Below are 15,835 nucleotides of genomic sequence, written 5' to 3'. Positions count from 1 at the left end.
TCCCCCGCAGTGATTTATATTTATTAACTGATGCTAAGTAAGCGCCGTTTTGCCAAGGCACTTGGATAATATCGTTATTTTGGTACTCTCGAGTCAATAAGATCATATACTCAAGTCGAATTAGATCATAAAACCTGAAAACTTGAAAAAAATATTAGTAGACATTTTATTGCACAAAAAAGTGACGCTAAGTTGGCAAATTGCAAAAAAGTGTCAAATTCAAGTGTTTCTTTGTAACCCTTGTTTATTTCTAATAATAAAAATGTATATTTTATTATGAAATGAAAACTATCGTGGTTGCTTTGAGTCAAACCTCAGTTGTTCACACGGAATGCGCCAGCGAATTGTTTATTTGCCCTTGAGATAATGTAATTTATGAGTACCAATATGTAGCCAGGGATGCCCAAACGAAGAGAGGGCGTTCTTCGTGACAGTGGTGCCTGGCCAGCCCCCGAATAGGGTTGATTTTTATATCTGTGTGCTAGCTTGAATACATGTGTAATAAATTGTGAATTTGTGAGTAATATGCCATACTCGTTTATGTTAATATAATGGAAACGTATGGAAGAATATACCCAGAATCCTAAAGTCGAGGGGAGTGTAACCCTCCGGTGAGTTACCTATTTATTTGTTTTTATTGACAGAACAGTAACTTTGTTATTTGTTTCATATACCCTGTTAATTTCTGGGGAATGACCCGGCTGTTGTCGAGATAAACTGCTTTGTGATGACCCGTGTATAAAAGGTAACAATACCAACAATAACATCTATTTCACATTTTCGCCTTTTTTACTGTCCACGAAAATCTAGACGACCTATCGGAATATTATAACAGGCCTACAATTTAAAAGGTACCAAGAATCATATTTAACGAATTTTAGACCAGTCAATATAGGTGGTGCAGGTGGTATGCTGTTAGTATATTTTTTTGCTATTGGCCTACTTATTTGTTAATTGTAAAATAAAGGTCATGAAATATCAGTTTAATATTGTAGATATAGATTCCAATTGATCCAAAGAAATGTATCAAAAAAGAAAAATTTCAAAAACTTGAAATTGGGCAGGCTTTACAACTAACAAAGTAGGATGTGCAAAACAGCATTACAAACAAATTATTCCAGAGTCAGGCAAAAGTCGCTCGGGAATTCGCTCTTTTTGGCTGTTCATTAACGTTAACTTTTACTACTGCTAGCGCGTTTATTACATTAATCATCAATGTAAAATTAAAAAAAAATTACCCTTTCTTTAATTGTCTCTAAAATCCGATCTGATGATCGTACGAATAGTCAATTAACAATTAAAATTATAAAAAAAAGTTATCTTGGGAACAAAGAGGCGTAGGTAATTTCCCTTTTTTAAAAAATACAGTAAAAATAAGCTGTATTTAATGCAAAAAGAGTGAATTCCCGAGCGGCTTTTGCCCGACCTTGGGACAATTGGTTTATAACGCTGGTTTGCACGTCATAATTTTTCTATTCCGATACGTTTCTTTGGATCAAATAGAGCCTATATATATGATATTAACTTCTAAAATTAACGTTTAGTAATTAAATAATTAGTTGCAAAAGAACGAACCAAATTAATTAACAAATACCTGGAGCAACAATTTCAGGTCAATCGAATCGGTTTATGGCACACATGTTGGTCTTTGAATTGACTGTCTTTTCCTTAAGTTTCCTCAATATCTATCGCTTTTTGCAATAATAATGCGCAATTTTCGAAAACTGGTTTTTCCGCGTTCAACCCTTATTTTACAGTTAACAAATTGGTGAAATATGACTTTATATCCTTAATTTGTAGGTAGTTTAATTGCCTACACTATAAAATGACTAATTTTCCTAAAGGTCGTCTAGATTTTCGTGGGCAGTAAAAAAAGTTAAAAAACACGTAAATTTGCCACTTATTTGCAATTTGCCAACTTAGTGTCACTTCTTTCGGGTTGATGTTATTGTAGAAATTGAAAAATAAATATTCAGAAAAGTTAATTTTAACTATACATAATAATTTTCAAGTCAACTATTGTTATATTTATACAACTATTCTAAACACTCTATATTTGATTAAGTAGTTAATTTGCATTTTATCATTATACTTTCATCACATTATTAATAATAACAAACATAATTAATATTATATTGTTAGATTTATATACACTTCCCTGTGCATGTATGTATTAATGTTTACATCATTATCATATCAATCCGCTTTGTTTAAATCAATTCCTGAACCATATGAATAAGAAAAGTGAGAATATACGAAGAACAACATTCTCTTCATTTCCATAAAGGAATTTTCATTTAAATCAATTAAATTATGAACTAAGTGCTTCACAAAGTGTACTAATAACAGTAATAATACCGTAGCAGTGAAATGAAATGGCCGGGAATATAAAAATAGGTCTGATCGTAACATCAGTCGCATTTAATAATGTAAGGTTGTTTTTTTCGAATAACAACAGCCACTTAACATACAGTTAATTAAAAAAATTAGAAAGAGTGTGGTAGTTATTAATGTTCATGGTATTTTGTCACAGTTAAAGGATGATGTAATTTTTTGTCATACATTATTGATGACAGTCAGTAGCGGCGCAGTTCTATAGAAGCAATTGTTGCTAATATAATTTTAATCTCGTAGAATTGTTAAAACGTAATATTTTTCCTAGTTGAATTTTTTCACTAATAGCATTTTTTTCTTCAACAATTTCAAGATGAAATACTAAATATCTAAATTCGAAATACATACATGTTTGCAACATATGACACAACTACATAGTTTTAAAAGTTGTTTTCTTTCTTTACGTATTGGACGTAATTTGTTTTCATATAAGATTGAAGAGAATATACATTACCTATATATATCTGAAACAATTATTTTATTTCGATATAACCTTCGATCACAATATATTAAACATTTCATTTACTCAATGGTAATTTTGTTTACGAAGATAAAATAATATACAGGAGATTGAAATATACATATACATAACTAAACCATGTGATACAACATGTAAACTATGAATTAATACCAACTAGTTCGAGAACTAATCAATTTCGAAGCTCTAAGCACACGTGGAAAGGTCTTCAAGCACCCCAAAAGGTTTGAATTTAACCAAAAGGGCACTTCAAAAAGGGTTGAAACATTTCGAAAATATTGAAGCTATTTGATGTTTTTACTAGTACATATTACTAAAAGTAAATAGACAAAAAAAATAGGTATGTCCTAATTTGTATGGAAGTTAATATTATGATTATGTTTTTTAGTAGGCATTTATTGAAGTAAATATTCCTAAAATAATCCTTATCATAAAAAAATACTAAATACTGATTTTACTGACCATTTCTAGACTTAAAAAAAATGTTACTGACCTAGGACAAAAATACTGACTTTACAGACATTACTGATCAGTTTCCACCCTTGAAGAATGTTTATATAACTCTCACTGAATGTGAAGAGATTGTTAAATTGGAAAATATCGAGGAAATAGCCAAATTAACTAAAATTCATATAAACACCGTATGGAAAATTGTGGGTACTTTCATAACCGAAAGGAAAACAAGGAAAGATTCTGGGACTTGTAAAAAATTAGTCGATTCAAGACGTCCCCGAAATACTACCTTGCTAAATAGAAATACATTTTTGGAATACTTTTCTTCGACAGGTGGACATTTTCTTAAATCTATGAATATGTTTTACCTATGTGTTCGATTTATATAGAATGTTTTTATATTGGCTTGTCTATACAGGGTGATTCACAACTTATCCAAAAAAAATTGGGAATAGATGCGGCTTGAGAAATGGAGTCAACATCGTAAAAAAATTTTTGTAAAATCCTTATAGTTTCCGAGAAAAAAATTATTGAAGTTATAGTACTTTCAAGCAATACATCGCTGGACAACTGTAGTTTCTAGCGTCATTCGCAGTACGCGTGGAGAGCCACGTGGCGACTCCGAAAACTGAAATCCGATTTTACAATCGTCATTGCGATAGTGTTTACAATAGTTTTTTATTTGTTAGTGTCAAAGATGGCTTGAGTGTATAGCAACTCGGAGTTGATGGATATCATTTTAATTTATCGTGAAGCTAGACAACATTTGTGTTAGTTCGTAGAAATTGGGTAAGACGTGCCCAAAAGTGTTTACACGTCGATCGACAAAATTTTGAACAGTTGTTGGGGTATGTCGGATTATTTTATTAATTTATTAATAATAATAGCGGCAAAAGCAGTCAAATTTTCTGATAAAAAATAGGTGCTATGAATTATATTTATATCTTTCCTTGCTAAATTCTTTCAAGTTTTTGTCAGTTTTTATCACACTTTGCCGCCATGCCGGTCGCATTGTGCAACGTTGATTTTTTCTTTACAAAATTGTGTTTGTAATTTTTTTTTTTAAGTTCTGAATCACCCTGTATATGGTAGTTATTTCTTTAGTGACTCTTTGACATCTCAGGGCACTCGTTAGAGCTCTGAAATGTGAAAATGAAATGGAATATGTTCATTAATGCTCAGAATTTCTAATGACTAAGAAAACTCAGCCGACGCGACGTCCACATCAGACCGAGTGACACGTTCGAAATGCAGGCGTCCGTCAGTTCTGCGAAGTCCGCGGATTTAATAATTTTATGCAAATCTTGCGGAAACGAAATGCCCAGAACTTTTCCGGGTTTTCCCGAGCGGGCAAATGCACAAACCGCAATTAAAACAAGACAGACCGATTCTGTCGGTTTTAATTTAAGGACTGTTTGTGTAAACACTAATTTCTATTTTACATCTTATTCGTTCGAGCGCAAAGGGCAAGCGGAATATTGCGGCATGGATTTATTAGAGACGGAGAGTAGCTTGTCAGCGTCGAGATAGCCGGATTTCAGGAAGAGCTTTGATTGCAATTTGCTACCATCGTTTCTGAGTTTGCACACGCCGGAACCAAGAATCTGTCTAAGATTAAATATAAATTAGATAATTAGGTATGTAAAATTTATTCTAAGCAATCCACAAAGCAAGTAAATAAAGTGATATAAAAACAAACATTGACATGGTTTTGAATTCTCAGTCTGATATATGAACTTAATGAACTTATGTCAACAATTTCAAGGGGTGAAAAAGGAGCAAAAACTGAGTTAACTGATGTCACAAGCTTGTATGGGAAGTTTAAGGTCATAGAGAAAAAAGCTAATTAAAAATGTGTTTAAAAAACTGTTTTGGAATTGCTGAAATACACGTATTTTATTGTGGCGAGTACTTACAAAAAATTCTGTAACACTTTTTACGAGTTTGTAGGTTTGTTATAAACCCGGACTGTATTCGAAAGTCAATTTGTAATACATTGTTGTAGTGATTGCTGTGCTGTTTTCCAAGAGTACATTTAATAAAACAGTGTTTAGGGACTTGAGTTTCTGCAAACTTATTCTTTATTTTGTTCAAGGATCACCTGTAGAATTTTGCGAGAGGAATATTACAACACTGTATTTTTCACAAAACCAATCACACTTCTGTCAGATAGGAATGTTTATTTCATTTGACAACTACTATACTTGACAGATTCTAAATAGACCAAGAGGTAGAAAACACAAACGGAAATGACTTGTTTGTGCTTGTAGAGGACAAAATGACTCATGTTATCATATCAATCCTTATCGGTCATAATGTAACTACAGGTATAATAAAAACAGAGTTAAACTCAAGTTCACATTACTAGATAATTACCTTAGTTATCAAAATGTACATGAACGTTTACTTTCCCTATCTGGAAGCGATTAACTATCTTATCTTCACTAAGTCCTAATCAAGTTTGTAATTTCGTTAATAGGAGCAGAAAATAAACATGATATGCGGGCTTATTAAGTAAAATGGTTCATTAGAAGTTCTAATAGTTGTAATGATATTTTTTGTGGAAATTAACATGCGTTTACGTTTCTAAGTTCTCATAAATCTGTCAGAGTTGCTTTATTGTAAAGGACGGTTTATAGACGCAACAACACTTTGTTATTTTGAAAACCTGAGCACATGGGAAAACTAATACAAAAAATAGTTGTTTAGAAAATATTAAATTTTCTTCGAACCAAATGCCCAACCAGATTATTACATTCAAAGATGGTAATAATAGACTTGTTTATTTTAAGAGAAAAGAAATATTTAACTAGATTTCTTTTCTCTTGGGTTCAAATATCATAATGTTAATTTTATTAAGGTTATGCGTTTCATTACTTCATAAATTGAGGAGTTAAATTTACTACAAGCTTCAGTTATATCTTTTACATTGTAAAAAAATGAGTCAAACTACACTAGGCAAAGAAATTAAGGGATATTTAAAAAATTACAAAATTTTGGGTGATTTTCAAAGAGCTGTAACTTGGAGGAGAGAAATGGTCGTAGAGGGAATGAAAAAAAGGAAATTGCAGCTTCAAGTGTTTAGTTTTCGTATCTGGAGTTTAAATTTTTTTAGCATCAACAGTAGGGTGGCCCAAAAAAAAAACAAATATTTTTTTTTCGTGTTTCTTGTGAAAACGGCTCAAAAAAAATTATTTTAGAGGTCGCTCAAGATTTTTAAAAATTTCCAAAATCGTTAAAAATTAATTTTTTTTTCTCGTTATTTTATCATTTTCTAGGTTGAAAAAAATATCGATTCTGTAAATTTCAAATTGATATTTTAATTTCTAAAGGTCACTCATAATTATTTTAACTTCCAAAGCAGCGTACCTATGTTTTCGAGCGACCTCTAAAAATAAATATCAACGAACTAATAATTTTGTTTATTGAATTTAATGAACAAAAGAATAGAAATAAATCACGACACTTAAATTTTAAATAATTAAAAAATTATAAATATTTTATACTCACAATTTTTTAAGTGTCTCGTGATTTATTTCAATTCTTTTGATCATTAAATTCAATAAAAAATTATTAGTTCGTTGATTTTTATTTTTAGAGGTCGCTCGAAAACATTTTAGGTACACTACTTTTAAAGTTAAAATAATTATGAGGGACCTTTAGAAATTAGAATATCGATTTGAAATTTTCAGGATCGAGATTTTTTTCAACCTAGAAAATGATAAAATAACGAGAAAAAAATTTTTTAAAAAATCAATTTTTGACGATTTTGGAAATTTTTAAAAATTTTGAGCGACCTCTAAAAAATTTTTTTTGAGCTGATTTTTTGAGGGGGTTTTTAAGACATGATAATCTAACATATTTTCACTAGAGACACGAAGCAGCTTTTGAGACATCATAAGAAAATCAACAAAAAAAAATGTACAAATTTTTGTTTTTCTTTAAAAAGGCCTATGGACTTCAAAAAAATTTTTTTGATAATTTCACCATAAAGCTTTTTAAGATAATTTAATTCTCTTCAATTTGAGCTGTTCCGGAGCCTTTTCCGATGATTTGAACCTGAGTTATCATCGATCAAAGCAAACAAATCATTTTTGACTTTGACAATCAATTGCTTGGGAAATAATGGTCGTACACAAAATCCAAGCAGGGTTTTGAAAATTGCAAAGTATTATTATTTCTATAATAGCCTAGGTATAGGTTATTTTTAGTAGTTTTTGCAAAGTATACCGAACGTTATTAAAAACGAGATTCATCCTGCACATGCCAACAAGTTCTAAAGTATAACGCGGCGCCCAAAATGTAATGTTCATATAACACCATCCCAAATTACCCCAAAAGCGCTTACGTATGCATGCATTTCTGCGCGAACATCACGTTATTAAACTTTAAATAAAAACAGGGAAATACAATTTTTACTCTCACGTGCAACTCATACATAAACTAATCAGATAGTTAAATTCATCGGGTCGCAACAACGAAAAAAAGAACGAAAACACCAGACAAGCATATTATTTTACGGTTCGAGGATTAAAACAAAAGCAAAAGGAACTGTTTCACAAGTACTGTTATATTAGCAAAGCGTTGGAAAAGAAATTAATGCAGTTGCGTTGGAAAAGAGGGCATATACAGGGTGTATCACAATTATTAGCGCAAATTGAAACAGCTGTGGGTACACGATACTAGAAGCAACGGGTAGCGTTCGATAGTGACAACCTTTTTTGTACATTTGTATAAAATTTGATACCTATTATTTCATTGTTTTATGTTTTATCAATACTACACTTTATGACGGTGAAGTTCGCAAATTGCAAATATGTAAGTGGAGTGGAAAATTTACGTGTTTTTTCATTTTTTTTACTGCCCACGGAAATGTAGTCGAACTATCGGAAAATTTGTCATTTTATGTTGTTGGCAATTAAATTACCTACAATTTAAGGTATCTAAAGTCACATTTCACCAATTTGTTAACTGTAAAATAAAGGTTGAACGCAGAAAAAAAAGTTTTCGAAAATTGCGCATTATTATTGCAAAAAGTGATAGATGTTGATGAAAAAGGAAGAGACGGTCAATCCAAGGACCAACATATGCGCCAAAAAGCTCATTCGATTGACCGTGAAATTGTTGCTCCAAGTATTTGTTAATTAATTTCGTTCGTTTTTTTGCAATTGTTTAATTTTAAACGTTCATTTTAAAAGTTAATATCTTAGATATGGATTCTAATTGATCCCAATAAACGTATCCATAAAGAAAAATTTCAAAAAGTTGAAATTAAAACAGCGTTATAAACAGAATGTCCCAGGGTCAGGCAAAAGCCGCTCGGGAATTCGCTCTTTTTGCCTTAAATAGAGCTTATTTTTACGGTAATTAAAAAAGAGAAAGAAATCACATACGCCTCTTTGTTCCCACAAGATAATTTTTTTTATATAACGTTACTTTGAAAAAGGAAAATTATACTGTTAAAAAAAAAATCAAGAGACCGCAATTATTTTACTGATATTCAGAGAAAGGCAATCAAATTTAAACTATGAAAGCTATTAAATGGAAATATCAAAAAAAGTATCAGAAGACTAAAACAGTGACTTTTTGAAACGTTAACGACCCTTTTAAAGTGCGCGATACAAAGTGATTTTTGTATTTTGTTTGTTTTTTACGGAGTCCATAAAAATGAAGTTTAATGAAAGAAAATGAGACCAACCATTGCGGATTATTTTTTATATTGAAGTACAAGTATTCTACTATAATATGTAGAAATTTCAGCCCTTAATATTAATAAATGAGGTCGTGGCGATTTTTCGAAAAAAAAAATTTTCGAATGGCAGTATCGACATTTTGATTCGAATTGAAATCAAAAAGTTAATCAATGTTTTATGGCCTCGAAAAAAAAATAATTTTGGATCGATTTTTGCGATATTTGAAATCGATTTGAGGCTCGCGCAATATTTGCATATTTAAAGAAAATTTTAAGCCCAACCCCGTTCCTAAAAATGTGGCGGCCTATGAATTATGGGGATTTTACAAAAACGCATTTTTTTTTCGAAAAACTCAATTTTTGCAAAAACTATAAAATAATTTTCAATTTTGGAAAAATCATTTTATTTTGCTCAACAAGATCTATCCTTCCATCATGTTTAAAAAAAAATTGTTTTCAAAAAAAGATACAGCTATTTGAAAAAATGCGATTTTTAGCAGTTTTTTTGCATTAATTAATTAATTTATTTATCGATCAAGACCGGTTTGGGCTTTTTCGATCCGTATTAAAAAATTTTACAACATTTATTTGAAACATTTTTTCTAAAATGTTTAGTTTTTTTATAAATGAAAAAAAAAAAAATGTTTTTTCGAACTTTGGACACCATTTTGAAAATGAAGCCCAAATATTCAGGTGGGGTAAAGTAGTTCATTCAATTCTACGGAATTTCTCCTTATTTTTCGTATTTTCAATTACTGAACTATTTTTTGGCAAAAAAATCATGTATTTTTGACAATTTGATTGGCCTATTAACTGATTCATTTGACGCAAAGGTTTATTTTTTAAATTTTTTGTCAGGTGGTAAAATGCCCAAAAAAAGAAAATTGTACGGAGTGATCTGAATAATCAGTAATATCTCCATTGCCATCGTTTTTACTTGCGCCACGACTTTAAAGAACATTTTTTACCACACTTTCAAACCGCACAACTCAAGGATCAATAGAAGCCATTACTGGGCGAACGTCGAACACAGTGGCCGAAAACACCGAAAAAACATCAACACCAAAGGCCAAGCAGACCGTATCAAATGCATAATGAATCGCCCACCGCCTCCTGCAACGTGTTTAATTTATTTCGCCTTTATTACAACTTTACTACTACTTATTTTTAACATTCAGTACTCATACAAAGCTTTAAACTCGGCTCACTAATTAACGTTGCATTATGTTCTCCCATTCATCGTCGACCTTTTCAGAAATGTGTATTTAATAAAATAACGAAAGGTATGCGAAGATTAAAGCGGTCGCGACAAAGAGAGCGCAAAAATAGTGAGATTTTTGTTTTTCCCGTGAAGGGGTGGCATTTTAATTACAAAAAAGGAATTAGCGGCCCCGGAAATAAGAAATACAAAGGGCGTTAGAAATGGGTTACCTTCGCGACGACAGAAAGGCTCTTTGTAAAAACGGATTGTCTCCAGGGGTACAGATCTAAGGCCCCCTTTTTCGTTCACCTGCGCAGAATTGAAATGTCCAACTTTGGGACAAGACTGTACAACTTTGGTACAGTCTTACACAATTTAAGTCTTTATCGAATTCAGTGAAAACAATTTTGCATTATTTATTGCAGGTTCATCAATTAATCAACTGCAGCCATTTTCATCCGGTATTAGAATGGTTTGATGCACACATAAAAAAGCGATTATTTTCAATTAAGGCTGCATTTATTTAAGCATAACATAACCTTCAATTAAGTAATTTAATTAAACGTCAAAATTTGTATATCTAAATGAAGAAAATGTACTTAGAAAATTAAGTTAATAAAGTTTAGTTAATAATAAAGACTGATATGGCCAATCAAAGTAAATGTACTGATTTTGGTTAACTTAAGAGATACAAGTGGGGCAAATCCGTACATTTAGCATATTTCTTTCTAATTCATATGTAGAATGTAGAAGTCATTGTTAGATGAGGTCAAAAAAATGATTTTTTTCAAAACAATTTTTCCTTCAAAATAATTAATGACAACGGAGTGCGGGAAAATCATGTTGTGACGTCATACCACTCGTTAGCAGTAACCCCACATACTTGGCTGGGTCTCACATACACCATATCGTCTCTTTTCTCACTTAATGACGTAACCATCTTTGCTGGATATAACTATACAGCGTGTCCAAGATAAGGATGGGATAGCATTAGGATCTAGGAAACGGTAAGAGATGGTAAGACGGGGTGGATCAAATTAGAAAAAGTTATGTTTTTCTATACTATACTCTATATCCGGAAAAACCCGAAATTTTGCAAAATCGTTCTAATTTTTTCTGGCTTTATTTGAAAACGAATTTTAAAATAAATTGCACATTTACATTGCCACTTTTTTCGCTCTATCCAATGGCGTCAACATTTCTGCAATCCGACGTTTCGTCTTCGAGGAGCCATCAGCAGGTTAATGTTTTTAAATACATCGCTGCTATTTTTATGACAAAATCTAGTCATTTTTAATTGTGAATCATATGAAATTAGTATTGCAATCGCTTAAATAGGTTTTTAGTTTGTTTTAGCAATGATTTAAAATTTTTCCTGAGTACGGCTCTGAACGCTTTCAAAATATCTATTGGAGGAAGTCATAGCAGTATAAAAGTTAATACAACATAAAATATACAATATATTTTTTAAATCAATAATTAAAAAAAGTTTTACTTAATAAAAAATTAATATGGATTTATGAAATGTTTTATTTCTAATTAGTATTGCTAATAGTAGTAAAAAAAATATTGGATTTTTTGTGCTGTATTGACTTTTATGATTTCCGACGGTAACCATGACCCCCGCTGTAAACACTAGTGTAGGAGCGAGCTATACAGAGCCCACGTATGCAGTTTTTTTATATATTCACTTTTCCAGATAGCATTATAAACTATATTTTAAATTGATTTTTTTTGCTATGAAAATTTGTGGTGGGGGGGGCGTCCCAGGGAACCCCGCGCCAGCCGCCACATAAGTCTAACTTGTTTTGTCGTTTTCGCTAGCTTGGTCTGTACGTGAGAAAGGAGACAATACAATTTATAGAGCGAAAGCAGACAAAAACGTTTGGCTTTTTTAATTAAAGAATATAATTAAAAAAGGAACATTACAAATTTTAATAACGAAAAGAAATTGATATCAAACTATAAACTCTGGTGTAATAAGAGGATAAACCCCAATATGTACAAAAATTACTTTGGAAAGTTTAGTGAAAAATTCATTGACATTGTCGAAGTAACTAACAAAAAAAGCAATTGTCACATGAGGAAGAGCGAGATATACTTCAAACTTAATCATTAACTAATTTGGAAGAATATCTGGCATTCTCTTAATTTGCCTATATGAAAAATTTGAACAACAACGGTAAAGTTGAAGACCTCCATCCATTTATTAAATCATTTGTTCTTGTAAAACGGCATTGTTTATGATAGAAGCACGTGTGTTATATAAATACCTGTTTAAAAAAAGAGGAAAAATGCAATCATCGCAACAGTTCCGCAAGTGCATAGCAAATAAAAACGAGTACAGGTAGTATAAACAAATCGTTATATTTGTAATAAAAACCATACAATCGCGTAAAAGGAATATCCATTACATGCGTGTTTATAATAAAATATAAATTATGAGCTGCTGACGGAAATATTCTAGACCACAATGTTTTATACAAGGTAGTCCTGGGGATATTCTGCAAATTTGTATTTGGCACTACAATGACGATCTCATCCATATTGTTAAAAAAATTTGCAGTTTAATTTTTCAGTTTTTATTTTGAAGTGAACACAGTTAAGTCAAATAAATCGGAAATAACTAAAACTGTTCGCTATACGAAAACGGTTTACAGAGCTTTCTTTTTAGACAAATAATTACAACGTTTTGTGACAAAAGTTAAATAATCAATGGCGTAGAAGCTTTTAATTTACCCCCAAAAATTGTATAAAATTTCTACGCCAATGACTTTTTGACCTTTTAACACATTACGAAATCTTTTTTCTTAGAAATGACATTGATTGATAATAAAAAGCCATAATTGAGCTCGAAAAATGAATCTTAGTCGTCAAGATGCTGAGGATACTGATGGTAGTGACGTCTCGCATCTCTGGTTGACGTATTTGTAAGTCAAATTCGCTAATTCACCTAAGTTTCATCAAGGTACGTCAAAAACCTTCGGAAATATTTCAGAAAGTATTACAACCCACATTCATATGAAAATTTTTGCTTAATATAAGTTTTTGCTTAATATAAGTTGATCTGTCTTTAGTTGTTTAATATAAGTCTGTATGCCTGTTGCTTAGTATAAGTCTGTCTTTAGTTGCTTAATATAAGTCTGTTTGTCTGTTGCTTAATATAAGTGTGTTCGTCTGTTGCTAAATGTATCTGTCTGTCTGCTGCTAAATGTATCTGCATGTCTGTATGTTGCTTAATATATGTTTGTATGTATATTGCTTAATATAACACTGTCTGCCTGTCGGTCTGCTGCTTAATATAGGTATGTCTGTATGTTGTTTAATATAAGTTTGTTTGTATGTTGCTTAATATAAGTTTGTCTGTATGTCTATACTAAATAAGTATGTTTTTAGTTGCTTAATATAAATATGTATGTATGCTGCTTAATATAAGTGTGTTCGTCTGTTACTAAATGTATCTGTCTGTCTGTTGCTTAATATAAGTATGTCTGAATGTTGCTTAATATAAATCTGTCCGTCTCCTGCTTAATAGAAGTCTGTCTGTTGCTTGATATAAATCCGTCTGTATGTTACTTAATATAATCTATCTATAATCTTACTTAATATAATCTATCTATAATCTATATCTATCTATAATCTATAATACTTAATAAATATCTGTATGTTGCTTAATGTCTTTAGTTGCCTAATATAAGTTGTTCTGTCACTTGATAAAGTTTCTACACTTACATCAACTGTAAAATCAAATACAAAACAAATAATCGATGAAAACAGAATCAAATGCGAATTAACGCGGTATAACCATCCACTAAAAAAACATATCAGAAGCATATTGTGCCCTCTATAATCTTAAAATACTCGTAATTTGTAAATCATATTTGTACAATTTTTAACAAATATCTACTAACAAATGTATTTCCCACACACTATTTATATCTCTGAAAAATAATTTGTGTGATACAAAATATTTAAAACAAACACATTTAATTCTGGTTAAATAACATAAGAGCAGCTGTTAGACTTGTTGGAAACACCAAATGTTGTAACAGTTTTGTAGTTAAGTTGGAAAGATTAGATTTAGAGATAATTGTAATAATAGTGGCAGTGCAGGCCAATTTAAGCGAATGAATTGCCGTCCATGCTCAGCTAGATATAAAAGATTTGCGTTATTCAAGCTGTAATGCAAACGAAATATTCACAAGTTATTCAGGAAACACAAAATATTTTTTTTTAACGAAATATAAATATTATGAAGTACAATTTGGTACTGAATATTTATTATTAATCACTCTGTCCGTGATATCACGATCATCTGATTTTTATTCTCAAGGCTAAAGAACATTTAACTCACAGAATTAATGTTGAGAATTGTGTCAACTAACGAAAAAAATTAATTTAGCGGTGAAAAGAAAGCAAATCGGAGTAAGCCGCCAAGAAGTCAACGACATTCACTTATTCTCCCACTATTCATTTGTTGTAATTTATAAGCCTGCTTAGCATTGAAACACTGGCGGAGAAACTATTATGATTTATAGGAAGTATTAAATGTTTATGTAATGCGCTGCTATTGTATTTTGCAATATATTATCTACAGACGTCTATTAAATTAATCTTTATAATCCCTCATACTGTTCCCTATAATTATCAATGATTTGCTTGTTATTAGAACACCCCAGGAAAATATTACGAACGTATATTTAATGTTTTAATATACGAAAGACTTTACGGAATAACAAATAAATACAAACCTATAAAAAATTGAATGTTATTATGGTTCATATTTACCTACACTCATGAGTGTACACTATTTCCTTCAAAAATTAAATCCATCGTTTATTTACATTATGACATGCCTTATAAGGTGCGTGTTTAGGTCAGTATAAAGTTACTTGAGAGACGGAAAATTATAATTTCGTCGTTAGTTTTAATCACTCACATATTTTACCACGTCACAATATGTGAGTTATTATCTTATTTTTTTCTATGAACAAACAAAATAATAATTCTTGTTATTAAAGAGGTTTAATAACGTAAAAATTTGTTAAGAATAATTTTATTAATAGTGTTTACAATATTTTCAGTCTCAGGAAAATCTAGTGAACATCTAGGTCACAACAAAACCTAAAAAATATTCCATTACTCAGCCGTTCATTACACAGAGGTAACACTTAATAGTTATTAAAATGCAAGCTTTATAATTTCGATCGATATTGGAATAAATTTACGACCATTCGGACCACGGTTGGGTGCATTTAAAAACAAAAAAGCAGTTAAAATGGGAACAATTACTGTTTACACATCATGAGCTCTAAATATTTAACGGAATGAAAAACATACACCGCAACACAAACAAACTTTTGTTGTGTAGTTGTTGTATACGGATTTAGGCATTGTGTGATAACCGTGATAATCAGATTTACAAAAAAAAAAAAACGCGATAGGGGACGAGAAAATTAATTGTTTTTAAAAGAGACTTGCAACGGAATGCGTTGAGGGTTCGTTGCAATTAAATGTATCGTTGATTTACACTTAAGGGGACAATCGTTATTATTGGCCATTGTTGGAACTGCCAACTTAGATTTTGGAATTCCGACTTCAAGAGTAGTACATAGCT

This window comes from Anoplophora glabripennis, unplaced genomic scaffold (genome assembly GCF_000390285.2).
Source record: "Anoplophora glabripennis isolate ALB-LARVAE unplaced genomic scaffold, Agla_2.0 scaffold199, whole genome shotgun sequence".
Classification (NCBI taxonomy): Eukaryota; Metazoa; Arthropoda; class Insecta; order Coleoptera; family Cerambycidae; genus Anoplophora; species Anoplophora glabripennis.
This window is presented reverse-complemented; position numbering follows the sequence as displayed.